General features: G+C 43.9%; 1 long non-coding RNA gene across 1 annotated transcript in view; it reads left to right on the top strand.

Moving 5' to 3' along the window:
- Window positions 1-14,800, top strand: part of LOC148183603 (uncharacterized) — a 41,838-nt gene extending 27,038 nt beyond the window's left edge. Inside the window, exons 5-6 of the long non-coding RNA XR_015773463.1 lie at window positions 14,055-14,163; window positions 14,239-14,800. This is a non-coding gene — a long non-coding RNA (uncharacterized LOC148183603). The remainder of the gene's footprint in view (window positions 1-14,054; window positions 14,164-14,238) is intronic.
- The last annotated feature ends 2,373 nt before the right edge of the window (window positions 14,801-17,173 follow it).

Raw genomic sequence — 17,173 nt, 5'->3', positions numbered from 1 at the left:
ATCGTAAATGGCAGTAAAGCAGACTGGCTGAGCTTTGCTTTCTGAGCCGAGTGTAAGGTATCAGTGGGGAAAAGCAAAAAGCAAAGAGTAGGAAAAAGAGTGTTGCAGAAAACAAAGAGTGGACATGCAAGAGAAAAGGATTGTCCTGCAGAATACCACTGTCAGAGCACCTAGGAGTCTAATTCTGCACAGATATAGCTCTTGAAAGGGGGCAGCAAGCATCCTCATGCCTCAAAGCTTGTGTATGATGTGAGGTTCCAAAACGCTGAGATGCTGTGATAGTAGAGACCATACAGAAAGAAAAAAAGAACAACCTGTGGAGTGCATTCCTGGCTGAAGGATCTTCACACAAGTTTCATCCTAATTAATTTGTTTCTCTAATCTAAATTTTCAAACAAAGAAAACTTTTTACTCATCAGCCTATTTTTTCCTCTTCCAATCCCCACCACTGAGGGAGCTCAGGTCTGAATGGCTGATCAGAACTTCCCTAGCAATGTGGCAGGGAGGGTCTGACTGCTTCTAAACAATAAAGTGTGAGCTGAAGTCTTTGGGAAGAAAGTCTGGCATGCTCAGTGTTTGCACCAGAGTTTTGCCATTGGATTTTGTTGGAAGTGGATCAAGCTTTTACTTTGAATGTACCTACGATCAATTAATTTCAAGCTGCGTCCTCATCTGTAGCCAGAACAAATCAAGATTTTTCTGTTCCTTCCCCAAATGCACAAGTGACATCATATTGCTGGGTAAATGTTGCTTTCTTGTCCAGCCAGCAGTTTGTCCTGGCTTGAAGTTTGGTAGCAGTTCTCTGCACAGTGTGTACTGTACTGCACAGGACACTTGGAAAGTGTGCCTTGCATTTGCAAGTAGTTGCTACGTATTTATGTAGCAGAGAAGCAAGGATATCTGATCTATGTGTGCTAGGCAGACAAAGGCAGGCTTGTGGCTAATTTAGATCTTCAACCCTCATTGCAATGAAAACTACTCTTTTGCATGCACTTGTTCCCAGCATTAACATTTAGGCACTACTTACTTGCAAGGAGCCATTTGCAAACTAAAGTTTGCTCGGAGCTCTTGCATAGCAGGCCAGTCAGCCCATAGAAACCTTTTGACTGTGAAAAGAAGCTGGTGTGGATCAGAATGTCAAGGTCCCACTGGAATACTGGGTAAAAGAGTGTTGTGATCCAGAGTGCCCACTAATGAGGTCCTCATGCCTAATATGACAATACATCTCTTCCACAGGTGAGGGTTTATTTGCACTCATTTCTCTTTAAAATCTATGTCATAAACAGGGCCCCACCTTGCTGCCCCAATGAAAATAGAAATTAGCTTTTTATAAGACTTTTTGGAGTTCTAGTCCCTTGAAGAAAAATATCAAGATGTCAGGACTACCAGAAGAAGGGACACGAATTAAATTATTCACCTAGAGACTTATGATTAGAATCAGCCATGACTTCCTACATTTCAATCCAGTTTATTTCATGGAGAAACTGCTAAAGGTCCAGCTGTGTGCTTATCTTTACCCAAGCTGGAAAATCAGTAAGGCAGGTTTAGCACCATTACAGTAAGAAAAGGTGATGAGATGTGGTTGTGTGATGATTATCATGGTCTAACATGGAACCAGTGAGAAAAGCAGAGTGCAGAAGAGGCATAGGTAGGTGTGTGAGGCTGGTTTGTTCTGGAGCAGCTCCTCTCTGCTGTAAGAATCCAGCTGCAAGTTGAGCCAGAGCAACTGGACAAGTAATCCCCTTGATAGCAGGGCTTTGGTGCATCTTTGGTACTGGCAGGACCCAGTGGGTGGAAATACTCCTGGGGAAGGAATGGCTGCTGTGCCTCAAGCTGCTTCTTCTTCCTCCTGTCTTATCCCTCACCACTGAGCTAAGAGGTGACTGCTTCTGGGTTGTCTGAGGGAAGGAGAGGTGCACCTGAGGAACACAGCTCTAATTTCTTCCTGTTCTTAGTACCTGTCATTCTAAACCAACATTCTAAATGACTGGGGCCCTGGACACTCACCAGGATCAAACAATGGAGAGTTGTTGTCCCCTTCCAAATCTGACCAAGGTTTTACAAAGCCCACAGGAGCTCCCCTATGCAGACTCAGTCTGAGTAGTTCACATCAATGCACCAATTTATAATATTAACAAATTCCCAGTAGCCTGGGACTCTGCTACAGACAGATGTGTTACCATTTTGCTGATGTGGAATTAACAATAGAATTATTTAGACAACTGGTGATAGGGTTTTGACTCTACAGTGTCCGAGTCTCAAATGTATGCTTTCCTATATCTAACCTCCATAGATACTATTTAGAACAATTTCTCCTTCCAAACAAAAAATAATTTTGGGAAAGACACATTCTCAACTCAGCTATGAAATGTCATCTTTGTGGTGACAATGATTATGGGATGCAGAAAATGCATGCATAATTATTCTCACTGCTCAGAGAGCAGCAGATAGGCCCATTTCCTGCCTCCTGAAATATATAACCAAACACTTTTCCTCATGCTGTCTGCTCTGTGAATTTTCATGAGCTTGTTCCCTAGGGCTCATTGTGAAATTATTCTAATTTTTCGAAGTAGGGGGAAAAAATGAAATTGTTCTGTTGGAAATGGCATTGATTTGTCTATGAAGTCATTACAGCTGTTTCTCTCTTGAAGAAACAAGAAGAGGAATTCCTGATTTATTTTTTTTATTAATATAGGGAGGTGGGAAGAAGTTTGACAGTAAAAATGCAGTGAATTTTGGAAGCAGTTCTTGAAGTACTTTCCTATTATGCATGTGAGAATGCAGAACAAGGACAATAAAGTAAAGAGTATTTTCTGACTTTCAGAGGTATAGCTTGGTCTGTGTCAATAGTTATAACTATCTTGGTGTAGGGTAATTTATTAGATGGGAAGGGTTGTGTTTGACAGCCTGAACTTGTCAACCTTGAGTCACATAAGGGAAGGCCCAGCAGAGTATATAATGCAAATGTTCACGTAGTATAATGAAAAATACCCTTCTGAACCATTTTCCATTAAAAATGAAAATTAAAATTACTTAACAAAACATGCTTTTTCTCCCTGTCTTTTAGCAACAAACAAAAGCTCCAATGTGCAGTCTAAAATTGCTCATCAAGGGGAGAGACCAGGCTAGGACTTAGTAAATGGCTTTTTTTTTTTTTCCTTTTTGAATAAAGCAATTAAAGGGAACATGTCATCTTCAGTACATTGCTAAGGTAGAACAGTCATTGTGCTTTCTGGCACTCCATCAAACTGCTCCTTGTGCATAGTTATTGGAGAAAGTGCATTTACACGTTCTGTCAACGTCTGATGCCGGGAAGAGGTTTCTTAAATAACAAGACACAGGCTATTATGTGCATTAGCTTTATTATTTTTTCAAAAGTGTCTTAGCCTTTGGGGACTGAAGGTACTTAATAATATGTTGCAATTACAGTGTGCCAATGTGTTGTCGTCATATCTCAGGTGTTTGACAATCAAACAAGTGCAGATTAACCCTTAGATGTCCACTGGATTTCCAGCTAGCTGCTTTTATGTCTAGAGCTTGTGATGTGTCCACAGTGCAGCAATGCCCAACATACATCTGTTGACTTGGAGCATTGCCAGAGGCTGTCCCAGGAGGAATGTCCTCTGCCACCCCCAGCTAAGATTAGCCCACTGAGGAGATAAGAGCTCCATGCTTTTGGTTTGTATGGCCTGTGACTTTCTGAGCAGTGGTGTAGGGTGCTCTGGAGATGGAGCATAATCAGACAGCTTGCCCCAGGAAAGCCTGTGTTTGTGAGGGTGTTTGATTTAACCCCACCTGGCAGTCAAGTACCACACAGCCACTGACTCCCCTGGCCTGGTGGAGAGGAGAACAGAAGAGAAAACAATGCAAACCTGATGTGTTGAGGTAAGAGCAGTTTAGTAATGCTGGTGGTATCTGGTAGCCTGCTCAGACAACAGTAAGATAAGAGAGAAGTCCCAAGCCAGAGAACTCACCAAGGGGAGTTGAATTAGTGGTGTAGATGAAACCTGAAATAAAATATCTCATGGACAGGGCTGTTCAGTCCCTAAATAAGGACAATATGAAATGCATTCTGCATTGTGGGTTTTCTGTTGGTTTTCCTCCTCCTCGGTATTGAAAAAGCTCCCAAAATGGATGTCAAGGAGTTGTTCTGTTGAAGCATGGCAGGTACATCACCCTTAAGTCATAGAAAAGATCCATTTTGAGTTGCTCTCTGCTAGATATTCAGGTACAACTTGTCATTATTTGCACTCTGTATTTTGTAGCTGTCTGGATGTGGACAGAAGCAGGCAAAGAGAAAAACGGCTGCTGTCTGTAGGTACCAAACAGCAAGAGCCCAAAGCAGACAGCCTTCATTTGCTGGACAATGTAAGAGTTTTTGTAGTTAGTGTGTAGTGTTTGTTATTTTTTCAATTTTCAATTTTATTTTCCTTTGGAGTATGAATACCACTCAGAGGGAAAGTTTGGATATGCAAAAAATTCAAGGAAGTTTTAAAGACTAGGTGCAGAGGCCAAGTAAAAGCTCTGAAGTACTAATTGAGTTTTAGCTCTTAATATGGTGCCTGGACAGTAAATAAGCTAAAAGGACATGAATTCTAGAGTGGCAGGCATACTTTTTTTTTTGGTGGATTTTCTTGCTTGGTTGGTTGGTTGATTTGGGTTGTTTGTTTCTTTAATTCTGAAAAGAAGTTGTCTCCTCCTGAGGAAGCTTGGCTGCCACCCAGACTAGTCCTATCTAATCTTTAGAGTGACTTTCTGCAATGAGAAATTAGGTGATGTGATGGTGCAGTAGACAAGCTGAAATACCTTGTCCAGGGCAGAATTGCTCTTATTTGAGTAAAACCTTGCACCTGCAGTTAAGTCAACAGTGGAACTCAGGCCTGGGATGTTTCCTTTATGGAGCAGGAGTATGGAGCAGGAGTATGCACTCTGTAGTGCAGGCCATTCAGCAGATCATCAGTCTCCACAGCATAGCATTACAGGTAGAGATATCAGGATCACCAACAAGGTTAAGGCTTTTCCATGAGAAGCCAGTGTTTGCAAGAGCTCCCAGGTTGCAGACTTTAACTGCTTCAGCTGATGCCTGCTGTGCAAAAGGTCATTCTTCTCTCTCATTTTGGTCTTGGTTTTGTTTTTCCTTTCTTTGTGTTTTGGAAAGTTCCAGTTCAAGTGGTTCAGCTGTTTTGGAGGAGACTGGAAATTGTTTGTTAATAACAAAAATAAGTTTAATTGTCCTCCTCAAGTTCCATATTTTAGAGCAGGATCTTGGGCTTTAGAGGACAAAGTTCATGGGGTCCCAATGGTCTTAAGGAGATGTCTTGCATGACATGTCTATGGAAGGCTATGTGTTGCATTTCTTCTCTAAAAAAAAAAAAAAAAAAAATGAAAAGCAGTTTCATTGTGTTCATTGTCTGCCAGCTAATCCTCCTGATATTTCTCCTGCTGGGATGGGAATATGGGTGAAGCTGAACTGGTTTGTCTTTGGTGGTGTTGCTCCCAGATGAAGGTGCTTATTGTGGGGCCAGGCTCTATGAAATGGAAAATGTCAATCAGATGGACATGACCAGGACCTGGCAGATATTCTCAACCACAATACTGAATTTCAGGGCCTTTTTCCACAGTGTGGAAAATACTTATCTCAACATTTTGCTTCTAAAAACACTAACATGAGCTACACAGTTCTCTGTTTTCTAGTATATGCGTTACCAAAACCCCACCCTTTTACGATCATGTTAGATGTGTCTTCCCTAAGTCGAAGGAAAGCCCTTCTGTAGGCTTGTGTTTTGGCAGAAAAGAAAGTTATGCTGCTGGTGTTGGTATGAGCAGGGAAGTCTCCAAGGTCATTGGTTCCTCTCCCTGGTTTAGCTGCTCAGACCAAACCTTTAAAACCTCCAGCAACAATTGAAGATCTTAAGGAAAGTCCTGTGCAGAAGCCTGGGAGGAGGGAGACTGGTGAATGGGAGAAAGAGGAGGAACCATGGTCAGGACAGGAAATAAGGGTGGATCCTGTTACTAGGAGAATCTCCATAGTGGAGGTTAGGACTAGACTTCTTAGTTTTTTTTAATTTACTGGTAATGCCTAAACTAATCTAGGTGTCCATGCTACAGACAGCACTAAGGGAGACTGGTCTCCACTGCTCACAGTAATAGGAAATAAATCAATCTTGCATGCTCTGAGGGTTCATTGCAGCTTCACAACTTTGCTTGGAGCAATAATTCTTTGGTGAGCTTCAGGAATCCACTTGACTTCTCCTCATGCCTCTGGAATTCAGGACAGGGGCTGTTCCTAGAAATGCTGTTATTCCTTAGGGTAAAAATCCCTGGAGAGGATGGTCCCCAGGGCATGTAGTGATAGGACAAGGGAGAATGGCTGTAAGATGCAGGGGGGTAGGCCTAAATTAGGTTTAGATATTAGGAAGAAATTCTTTGCTATATGGGTGGTGAGGCACTGGCCCAGGAAGGTTGTGGACTTGCCATCCCTAGAGGTGTTCAAGACCAGGCTGGATGTGGCTCGGAGCAGCCTGATCTGCTGGGAGGTTCCCTGCCCACAGGAGAGGGGCTGGAATGAGATGGTCATTAACCATGCTTTAAACTCACCATTATATGACTGTGATATTTCTGGGTGCCTTGTTAGAGCTCTGATAGCTGTGATTAAGACTGAGTAATGAGGTGTGACTCACTGAAAGCTGACTGTGAGAGTTGGCCACTAAGCTATTGCTCACCCTCAGCATTTGGATCAGTGTAGGCCTTGGCTTGCTCAGCACACAACATGACCATCCATGCTGGAGGGCAAGAAGGAGTCAGCAACCTCACAAAGTATTCCAAGCAGTGGAAAGAAAGAGTAAACCACCCATTCATATAACAAAAGAAGTGAAAAATGAAAGCCAAGAGCTTCATAAAAGGGTGGGGATTTTCTACCTTCATGTTAAGAAGTATGGTTGCCTGGAACCATGGAACAAGTTTCATGGGAGAAATCAGCTCCAGCTGGGAATTGGTCCCTTCTTTCATGTCTACTTTACAGGTCTAAATGGATTTGTTATGCTTCATGGGACACCCAAGAAGCAGCCAGCTCCATGGCTGACTCCCAGCCAGCTCAGCAGCTGGCCTGCTTGAGTAGGATTGCTTCTCATACAAAGCTTCTTGCTGATGGTTCCAACAACTTGGGCCACTTGGATGTCTTGTGCCAGCAGTTCCTATTGGTGTGGGATTAAGAGCTCTCACTAAGCTTTATCCTGATCTCTTGAGCATCCCTAAGCAAGTGACTAATGCACTTTAGGTGCTTTGGAGGTAGGAAGAAGTCTTCTTTGTGGAAGCTTGATATTTGGTAGCCCTATATGGATCATCCCAGTTCCTCATGAAAGCCTCCTGGCTCCCTGGCTGCCAACAGGTTTGTAGTCCCCATCCTGTAGCGTGAGCAGAGCTGTAGAGAACTTATATATTTCTTACTGTCTGGAATCCTGAGCTCCTCTATGATATTTTTTTTATTGTTGTTTGGGGTTTATTAGGAGACCTCCTGGGAAAATGGCTCATCTCTTTCTCTCTCTTCCATTGGATGCTAGATTCCTGGGAATGTGTTTAGAGGGAGAATCTGAAAAATGCCTTTTGCCTGGCAGCGGCGTTGTTGCTGGAAATGTAAAGCTGAGCTATAGCACTTGATTCCTGGAACTGCATGAGGCAGCTCACACAGCATGGAAGCTGCTGCCACCTCACTGATGCAGAGCTTTAGGGAATTGTGCAATTGCTTTCATGCCTGAGCAACCTGGAGCCCTGTGTCTTCTGGCTGGTGGTCATTCCTCTGTGCAACTACAGAAGTGTGGGTATACAGCACCCTGCTGTCTGCTCCTGTGGCTTCTGGTAACACATGGTGGGAGAAGCAGGGAAAAAATTAACCCCACTATGAACCTGATAGGCAGTGCAATCCCTTAAGTGATGCATGTGTGGGAGCAATTCCTTCCTGACCGTGGTGTACATTTGGCTCATGTCCTGAAGAGCAGGATTTAGATCACTTTTATCTTTATTCTCATGGCTACAGGGATTGTTAATGTCTATAAAATGACCCAGCTGCAGTATTTGACTTGGTGACCTTCACTAACAATGAATTTTATAGACTGGCTATACAGTAGGGGTGGGGAAAGCTTTTCCTTGTTCTGGAAGAATGTGGGAATGCTTTGTAGAGATGCTAGACTGGAAAAAGAGACTTTGAGAGACTGTCTACTTCATTTACCAGCACTGACCTAAGCAGCTGAAAAGTGTGATGCTTTCTGGTGAGAGAAAGAGGAGGCACTAGAAGATTCACATGAAGCAAAGCATATATCCCATGGCATAAGGACTGTGTTTACACATGGTGCTTGTGCTCTGGTGTACGTGGTTTTAATTAATGTTTAAAAGTACTCAAGTTATCTCTGCATTAGTCCTGGCCTAGGAGCTTTGTGGAGCAAAACCACTCCTCTGTATCATCCCTACAAAAATTGCCAGGCATCTTTACCTTGTCCTGAGTCTGTGCCCCTGTGGCTCAGGCCAGGCAGTGAGAAGTCTTTGGCCTCTCTGCGTAGTCTGCTTGTTAGAAGGCTCATTAGGATGAGCTGAGCTAGGTGTTTCTGTGGCAAAGGCCTTGACAGAGGCCAAGTTGATTTGTTTAGTCGTATGCAAGCAAGTAAGTGGAGGAGAGCTCTCCTCCTGTATCTGTTCTGAAAGGATCCAGTGGGGCAGGTTTTTCCTCTCAGTTCATTCATTTAGTCTTGTACCTTCAGTTAAGTGAAGTCTGCTGTAAGAGCTGAGGTACCCTTTGCAGCCAGCCTAGGGAGACACTGCTCTGACTAGAAACTCATCTCCTTTCATGCTGACTTATTTTGAAAGAGTAAATTCCTCTTCTCTGACTCCGTTTACATGCTTGCTGTCAAGTTATAAGATCAGCATTTGACAGTGCTGATGCCGCTGTTTGTATCAGCAGACAATCACCAGCCTGGCAAGAGTGTAATTTGACAAACGGCTCATGATGTTATTATTCTTATTCATTTATGGCAAAAGAAATGCAACAGCAACTCTCTTCCATGGCATCAGCTCCAAATGTCTGTGGCATCAGATCAGCCAAGGCTCTTTTTGAAAAATTTAGCCATACTCCCCCACGTCTTGCTAACTTTACAGTCCCCCATGGCATCTGTGTGCAGTGAACTGAGCTGTTGAGACTAAATGCAATTTGCAATTGGGCTTCTGTTAACGTGGAAATGTACCGGCTGCTCTCCTGCAGTATGGATTCTCATGCTGTCTAGCATATGGTAGCGTTAAACCCAGTCTGGAGTGCCTCTCGTTACCACACTGTTGAGTGGAGAACCCTGAAAAACAAGTGTGAGAGAAGTGTATTTTGGGAGCCAGCTCTCCTCCAGCACAGCTTGTTGGGAGCTATCAAAAGGAGACCGTACCTCAAAAACTGGCCCTGACAGCCGTCCAGGCAAGCACGGAAAACTGACTTGAACACTGATGCAAAAACCGTGTACTTACCAAGGCAGGTATTGCAGAGGGAGAAGGGGACAAGAGCAAGTTCATTATTAACAAGTTAAAAAGCTAGAAGCAGTCTATTCTTCTGCTCCCAGTATGGGAGAGATTTTGATTCAGGAAGATAACCTTGGGTATGAAGCCATCAGTTATGTAAAGACTTGATGTAAATGTAGGAAAAACAAGAACTATCCATGGAGGGAACAAACAGGTGAGTCTTTTAACCATTAAGTGTTTAATTCCAGCTTTAGTTCACTGTGTAGCACATAAAAGTAGTTGTGGAATTTCTTCACTGTTAGCATGTCCCCCTTTGTCATGTAAGATAGTTTAATTTTAATTTTGCTATTTGAGTGATATGAATAATTCAGAGTGTTTTCTCACTGTCGGTTCTGCATGTCCTCGTCTCTTCTTCCCTGAGGCGCTCAGAGCACTGCCCTCAGTGAAAAAGATACAAGCTGCATCTGAAGAGAATTGGGTTTGAGGCAAGTAATCTGTTGCTGTGGGCCAGCAGGGACATGGCATCTGAGTCATAAGCTCACAGTGCTGCTTATTCATCGCTCTCTTTGGTCAGTCCCACCCTGAAGACCACAAGCATCTGTTCTACGATGTACGCCCATGTTATTTGTTACTTGCAAAACTGCCAATTTGTTTGGTGCCCTGAGCCTTTGATGTGTGAAGAATCTCAGCTGTGGGCTGTGGCCAGAAGTAAAAGTTATCAACTGAGTGAATTTGATCTTAACACCTGTTTTTCTTAGACACTTCTCTGAAAATTTCTCATGAGTGGAAGTTCTTTCAATGTAGACCTGTATCTGGCTGTTGGGAAGAACTGGAGACATAATGGGTATCAGTAGCTCCAAGAGTATGATTACAGGAGCCATGAATACTGAGATGTGGAGGGAAAAATGGCAGTAGATCAAAGGCTGCTCTTCCATCCTGGAATCTTCAACCCTGGATGCTTGACTCTATAAATGACTGCAGCATCCCAAAGTGCTTCCTGATAGTGTTATGTTTAAATAAGACTAATGTGCCTGTTGGAAATTGCTGTTTCTTTCTTTATTACACTTCTCTATACTGCTTGGTGGAGCTAAGGCATAGGATACTGTGTATTACCTGGCATGGACTCTTGTTTCATTTGTTCTCACATCTGCAATATTGCCTTGTGAATACTTCAGTGTCCTGACCCACAATGTTGTGATGATCTGAGATGGGGACAGATATGAGCAAATCTGTGAGAAAAATAGAAACAGGCTGTTGGCTAATGAAATTTGTTGGTTTTTTGTTTGTTTTTTTTTTTCCTAAAGAATGTTTTTAGACAGGAGAAATACCTGGACCAGACAGCAGATGAGGTAGACTTTGACCTTTCTCAGTTCCAGATGGCCAGAATATTTCATGTGTGCTCACATGGAGAAACCCTGTACTTTACATGGAGTTAAAAAATAGGCGTGCTTATCCCAGCCTTGACCCAGCCTCATCTTTCTATTGTCTTTTCTTCAATTAATAATGTGAGGATTGACCTGGCACAGTCATATTTTTGAGCTTTAGGCTACTGCAGTTTTTGCTTTGTGTGGGTAATGAAAATGAGGGTAATTTCCAACATGAGAACTGAATAGACCAAGAGACATCTCATCTCCCCCAGGAGGTGACTAATCCAAATTTAATCCAGGAAGATAAAAATGCATTTTAAGGAAGTATCTTAGCTTGGTTTAAAATCTGAAAAACATGATGGAATTCAAAAATAAACTTGTGTGTTTATGTGCTTATATGAATATGGGTAGAAAAGGGAGTATTTCCAAGAAACTTCTTATTTCAGATTCCTAAACCTCTTTCTGAGAAAACCCAGATGTCAATTTTTTTCCTGACTGTGAGTGGTTAGTTTGTCCTCAGTAGTGGGAGGACAAGCAGCTATTGCTTGTCATGTTTATCCTAAATGTGACAACAGACAATCCCTAACTGTGTAACTCTCTCTTCTCCTCTTCCACATGGCATACTCAGTTGCCTCAATGATATCCAACTGGGCTCCATCCCAATTATTTGCTTTTCTGGTAATCATCCATATTTCCATGTAAAAAAAAAAAAAAATAGCATTGGAATAACTTTGGTTTTGCAAAGCAAATAACTGAGCAGACACTCTATGCATCTGGAAAGGAAAGAAGGGAGTATTCTTTTTGGGGAGGCATTTTCTTTGGGTTTAACCTATAGCCTCCGGTTCCCTCACCAGTGACCTTAATGTGCTACATTCCTGTAACTTTGGTGCCCCATGACAAGGACAGACAACATCTATGAGGTTCTGCACAAGACTCTGTTGGCATTGATGCCACTGGCTGCTGGGGAAGTACCTGCAGTACTGAGACCCCAAATGCTTGTGGATTCAGTCTGGCAGGATTCATTTCAGATGACTTAGATCTGCCCAGGTGCCATCCCTGTTTTGAAGGGCAGGAGGTCTGGTTTGTATGTGTAATGTCCTCATGGAGTCTGACAGTGACCTCCTCTGTCCTGTCCCTGCTTGGTGATCTGAGCTTTTCTGATGACCAGAAGTGCTTGGACTTTGTGTTCCTTTGCCATGAGTGTCCCCAGGTTATGTGGGAGCACTGTTTGTGGCCATCTCTCTAAAAGGAGGTTCTCCTTTTGCCCATGTGTGCAGCAGGAATGCTGTGTACGTGGCCATATGTGACTTGTGACTCAGGTTTTGATTGACACAAGTAAGTTTTCCATCGGAGCCACCTTTACAGTGGTTGTCTGCTTCTAACTTGTTGATCTTTTGCTACCTTATCTCATTTGGTTTCAATCCTCACCCATTGCTGCAGCTTTGCCTGTTGTATTTCTAGTTCTGATTTACAGAAGCTTTAAAGAAAGAAGAAAACTGCAGTTTCAGCAATAGAAATAGATAAAAAATTCTTTACAGTTTCTGCAAACTGCAGTGAAGTGTCAAGAAGTTGGTATAGAGGAAGCTGTATGAAAGGCCAAGATGGACAGGTGCTGCATTTTGGGCCTTTTGAGAGAGCTGGTGAAATAAAAAGGGCTGAGTTGAAGGCATATTTTTGGAGATCCATGGATCATAGATAAGAATGTTGCCATGGTGTTGATTAAGGAACACCTTAGTTTACCTGTTTAGTTTAGCTATTAGTTTACCTGTAATGATTTAAAATAAAAAAAAAAAAAAAAGGTTTTAAAAAAATATAGTGGTTGTGACCTGGGGGCCATTGGGAATTGAGAGCCAATTTTTGATATCCTTCATTCTCATATTCTGATGGTGTGCACAGTAATTCACAATCATTTCTTAGAAACATGCTTGAGGAAAAGCCGTTGATTATTTATGCTTGATGGGATTTGCCTTTGTTATTCTGGGGACAAATATGAAAGGTTTTGGGAACTTAGTAGCAAATGAAGCCATCAGTTCTCTGATGGGACTTCAAAAGTAGAACTGTAATACTGTAAAATATTCAAATTTGACATTCATTTTTGACTTTTGGTCAGTTCAGTTTCCCTTGGCCAAACTTGGGATTAAGGAAATTATTACCCAGAGATACTTACTCATTCATAGCATGTGAAATGCTCTAATCACAGGCAATTTTTGAATGGCCAGAAATAAGAACTTGTTACTTCTGTGCAGCATGGTCTGTTTACAGAGTAATGAAGGGAAAGATGTCTCCATAGTAACCTGTAAAACAGGCAAGTCTACTTCTTCTACTTCAATACAGTCTTCAGTAAATAGATTTTACAGCTTTTTTTAAAAAAAAAAAAAGCAAACAGAATAAACCACACTTTTGGATTATGTGACTTCCATTACTACTGAATAGCTTCTGGGTTCAAGATCTGTCCCTCTGCTTCCCTCTCTTTTGTTACATTTAAAATGATCCATGAAAACCAATAAATTCTAACAGATGTGATTTGCTGTTCTATCAAGGGGTTTCTACCTGAAGGGTTCTTCTGCGGGTGGAGAGACAGGGCATTGTGAATAGCCTTTAAATGTGTAAACAGATACTGTGAAAACATTTCTACTGACTGTGGATAGGGCCAAAAGTCTTAAGCTTACCTTGAGACAGAAAATGTGATCAAGCCTAGGTATGCGATGGTATTTTCTGAGGGTAAGGGCAGTTAATGGATTTTTGGCAAGACTGTATCATTTTCCTTGCTTGAGATCTAAAAAACAATAAACAAAACAAATGCACACACTTTACCTGCCAGAAAACCCAAAACCCAGGTCCCCAAAAACCCCACCAGAAATTCTTTAAGTGGAGATAACCATGCCTTGAGACACTGGGCATACGATATCAGTGACTTTTTGAGTTCCCATTTAGTACTGCACTCTGCAGGCCATTATGTTTCCTAGGGGGCTCCCCTAGGAAGCAGGTATGTTTTTTCTGGGCAGAGGAAATAAAAGCTGCCTGCTGGTTTTTGTCTGTTGCTGCTTCTGGCAGACAGCTGTGTGTGAACCTCTCCTGTTGGAAGGGCAGATACCAGGAGACAGAAGTGAGGTCTGGCACACAAAAATAAAAAAGGATGGTTGAAGGAGTGACTTCAAATATCACTGCTTTCAAATTCAACTTTCATTTGTGTTACAGCAGCCAATTAAACCAGTGGTGCCTGGATGTTTGCTGTGTGGCACTGGCATCTGAATGGGGACAGAGATTGAAGAGACTCAGGCTCCAGGCTCTGGAAAAGGGACAAAAGGTAGGGCTTGCTCTACAGAGTGTCCCAAGCCATTCCTTGTACTGGTATCTATACTCTTTTGTGTCTTTGTTCCAGTGCGCTATGACCAAATCCTCAAATTTCCTGTGTGGCTCTGGAGAGATGGCTTGTAGGAGCTCCAAAATCCAGCCAGTTTTCAGGTTTTATTGATGTAAGGAAGGCCCTAGGGATATAGGGGAGACAAGTTCCTGGGACTCTGTGTTTCAGTTGGGCTGGTCTGATTTCCCGTTGGTATTTCTCAAGATAGCAGATGAAAATGGAAATTACAGATTGCTGGAAAATAATTCCAGTTACTGTTTATTTTTTTTTTTTAAACTTCAGAGTTTTATTCTGGTGAAAGCTGAAAAATGATGCAGGGGCCAAACATCTGTGGATCCTTATGTTATCTGAGCATGATTCTTGACTGTTGAGAGCCTGTTGAGTTTTGGATAACGTCTTCCTCTTTCCCTGGAACTGTTCTAAAAAACTGTAGATGTGGTTCATAGGGCCACAGTTTAGTGGGGGACTTGGCAGTGTTAGGTCCAAGGCTGGTCTAGGTGATCTCAGAGGTCCTTTCCAACCTGAATGATTCTATGAATCCTTTTACTCCATGATTTTTTCCCCCTTCCACTGGTTAATGTCCATATTCATTTTTGCGGCTCCCAGTATCTCCAATTGCCAACTGTAATCCTGCATTAATCAATAATAATCAGAGCTGTCTAGTTGCTGCCATCTGTTTTCTCGATAAAGGCTGTTTTAAAAACAATTCAACTTGGGGCAAATCATTTCCAGGGTGTGGCGCGTGTGGAATGGGCCGGGGACTCGGAGCCAGCGGGCAGGATGGGGACAGGCGCATCCCGGGAGCACGGATGCTCTCGGGGAGCACTCCTGCCCAGCCCCTGGGAGCCGGGAGGCTCTGTCCCGCGGCTCCGGTGTGTCCCCGGGAGATGCTGGCGGTGGCCATCTGCTGCCACCTCCCGTCCGAGGGCCGTGCCGTGCCGAGCGGGACCGCGCTGCTGTGCGGTGCCTGGGGGAGCAGATGGAAACCACCTCCAGCCCTCAGGCCGGCGACTGCCGTCCCCTTGAGAATTCTGCTAGTGGTGCCTATGCCTGCACGGGCAGCCGGGATCTCAGCCCTACTGCGTGCTACTGCTGGCTGCTGACCTCGCTCACTGCGTTTTTTCCCGTTTCCACCTTGCAGTGGCCTCATTTCTTTCTGCAGTTTGCTCTTTCTGGGTATCTTGGCCACCCAGATCCCCCAGCCAAAGAATGACCGATACCGAGAGCTTGGAGGTGCCCGGCCAGCAGCAATATCAGGAGGTGAGCTGGCTGCTTCCCTCTGGCAGAGCAGCAGTGGGGAGCAGGGGCAGGACTCCTCTCCCTTTTCCCCCTCGTTGCAGTTCACAGCAGCTCCCGGCTCCACTGGCCTTCGCAGTCAGCTCTGGGCTGCTCGCTGGGGCCTGGACACCAGAGCAGGGTGTGCCACACTCCTGTGCCAGAGCTGCTTGCTGCCAGCCAGGCTCTGGCCAGCCGGCTGTCCTGCTGCTGGCCAGCCCACAGTGACTCGCTAGCACTGGCCACTAGTAGTTGCTTTTTAATTTGGATCCCTGTGCCTCCTCTCTGTTTTGGGGGGAGGGCAAGGTCTATTCTTTGTCCCTGCTTGCTTTTATTTCTTTGGCTTGTTCTCTAATAGCTCTTGCAGCTTCCCTGCTGCCTGCGGTGACTACAAATTTGAGCTGAATTAATCCCAGACAGAGGCTCAATCTGAAGCAAACTTTCCTTCCAAAATGTTCGGTCTGAAAAGACATGAAAGCAGGACGGGCTGGCCACCTACCTTCCCCGTGTGGGTCTCATCCCAGGCAAAAGTTTGTTCTCTCCCTTCTAGCAGGACTGAGAGGCTCTTGGTGCTGTGCTGGGCACTGACCAGGCACACATGGAAGGGGGGAGTCTGTCTGCCAGACCTCAGTGGGCAGACAAACAGAAAACAGCAGCGTGGCTGGCACTCGCAGGTTTTGCTTGCCGCCCTGGAAGCAGCCCTTGGTTGCAGCAGAGGTGTTGCTTCTCCTTCCCCAGCTGGCCCAGCCTGCTGGCACTGCTCAGACCCTCAGCCTGTCCTTGTGCAACCCTGTGCTGGCCATGTCTCATCCTATTCAGTTATCCCTCTCCATGGCTCCTAGAAGCATCAAGATTTCAGCTTTGGTTTCTCCCTGCTTCCTTTCTCAAGGAGTCTTATTTCGTGGCATCCTGCCCTTTTGTGCTGAGGCTTGTTTTCCTGCTGCCTGACTGAGGTCAGCATCTGTTCCCACAGGCCCTGGCCAAGGGGGCTCTCTGATACCTGATAACACAGTTGCAGGCCATAGACCCTCTCTGATAACAGCAGGGTATTAGATCCCAAGCAGCCACTCCTAAATCAAACATAAGGAAACAAATTTACTTCTTCATCTCTGGGTCCATGCATGCAAGTATTCCCCTTAAAGAAAGAGGTACAGATGATACCCTGTTTTGGGAACCACCACAGGATCCCCTTTCCCACAAGGAAACTCGTGGTTGGTGTTCCTGGCAAGGGCTTTTGCTCTGAATTCAGATGCTGCTTCTTCTTTGACCAGAGACTAGCAAAGAACTCCTTCCAGCCCCGTGCCTGTGACAGGTAAAAAAATCCTCTGAGCTGTTTTCCTGTGGGATCTTTGGAGTTTTGGAGTCTTGGGGATTTTGTATTTGTTTTTTGGTGTGTTTTGTTTTTTTGTTTTTTTAACCTTGGAGCTCCCAGTGCTGTCATATTTCAAAAGAGGCTGAAATGCCAGAGCAAAAGCACAGAAAGCCCTTGCATCCCCCTTTCACAGTGCTGTGCAGAGCACATTGCTGTGCCATGCAACAAGCATTTTCTTTGGAATTCTTAGATAATTGCTAGTCCTGTCAAAGGCCATTCATTTTAGTAGCGTAAAAATCACTATGGTTTTATTTCAAGCTTAAGAAACCACTTTGTCAGACTGGGCAAATTTTACCAAACCAGTAT

Source organism: Pseudopodoces humilis, chromosome 11 (genome assembly GCF_049639895.1).
Source record: "Pseudopodoces humilis isolate 2021_Gansu_Grassland_sample_001 chromosome 11, ASM4963989v1, whole genome shotgun sequence".
Classification (NCBI taxonomy): Eukaryota; Metazoa; Chordata; class Aves; order Passeriformes; family Paridae; genus Pseudopodoces; species Pseudopodoces humilis.
This window is presented reverse-complemented; position numbering and strand designations above follow the sequence as displayed.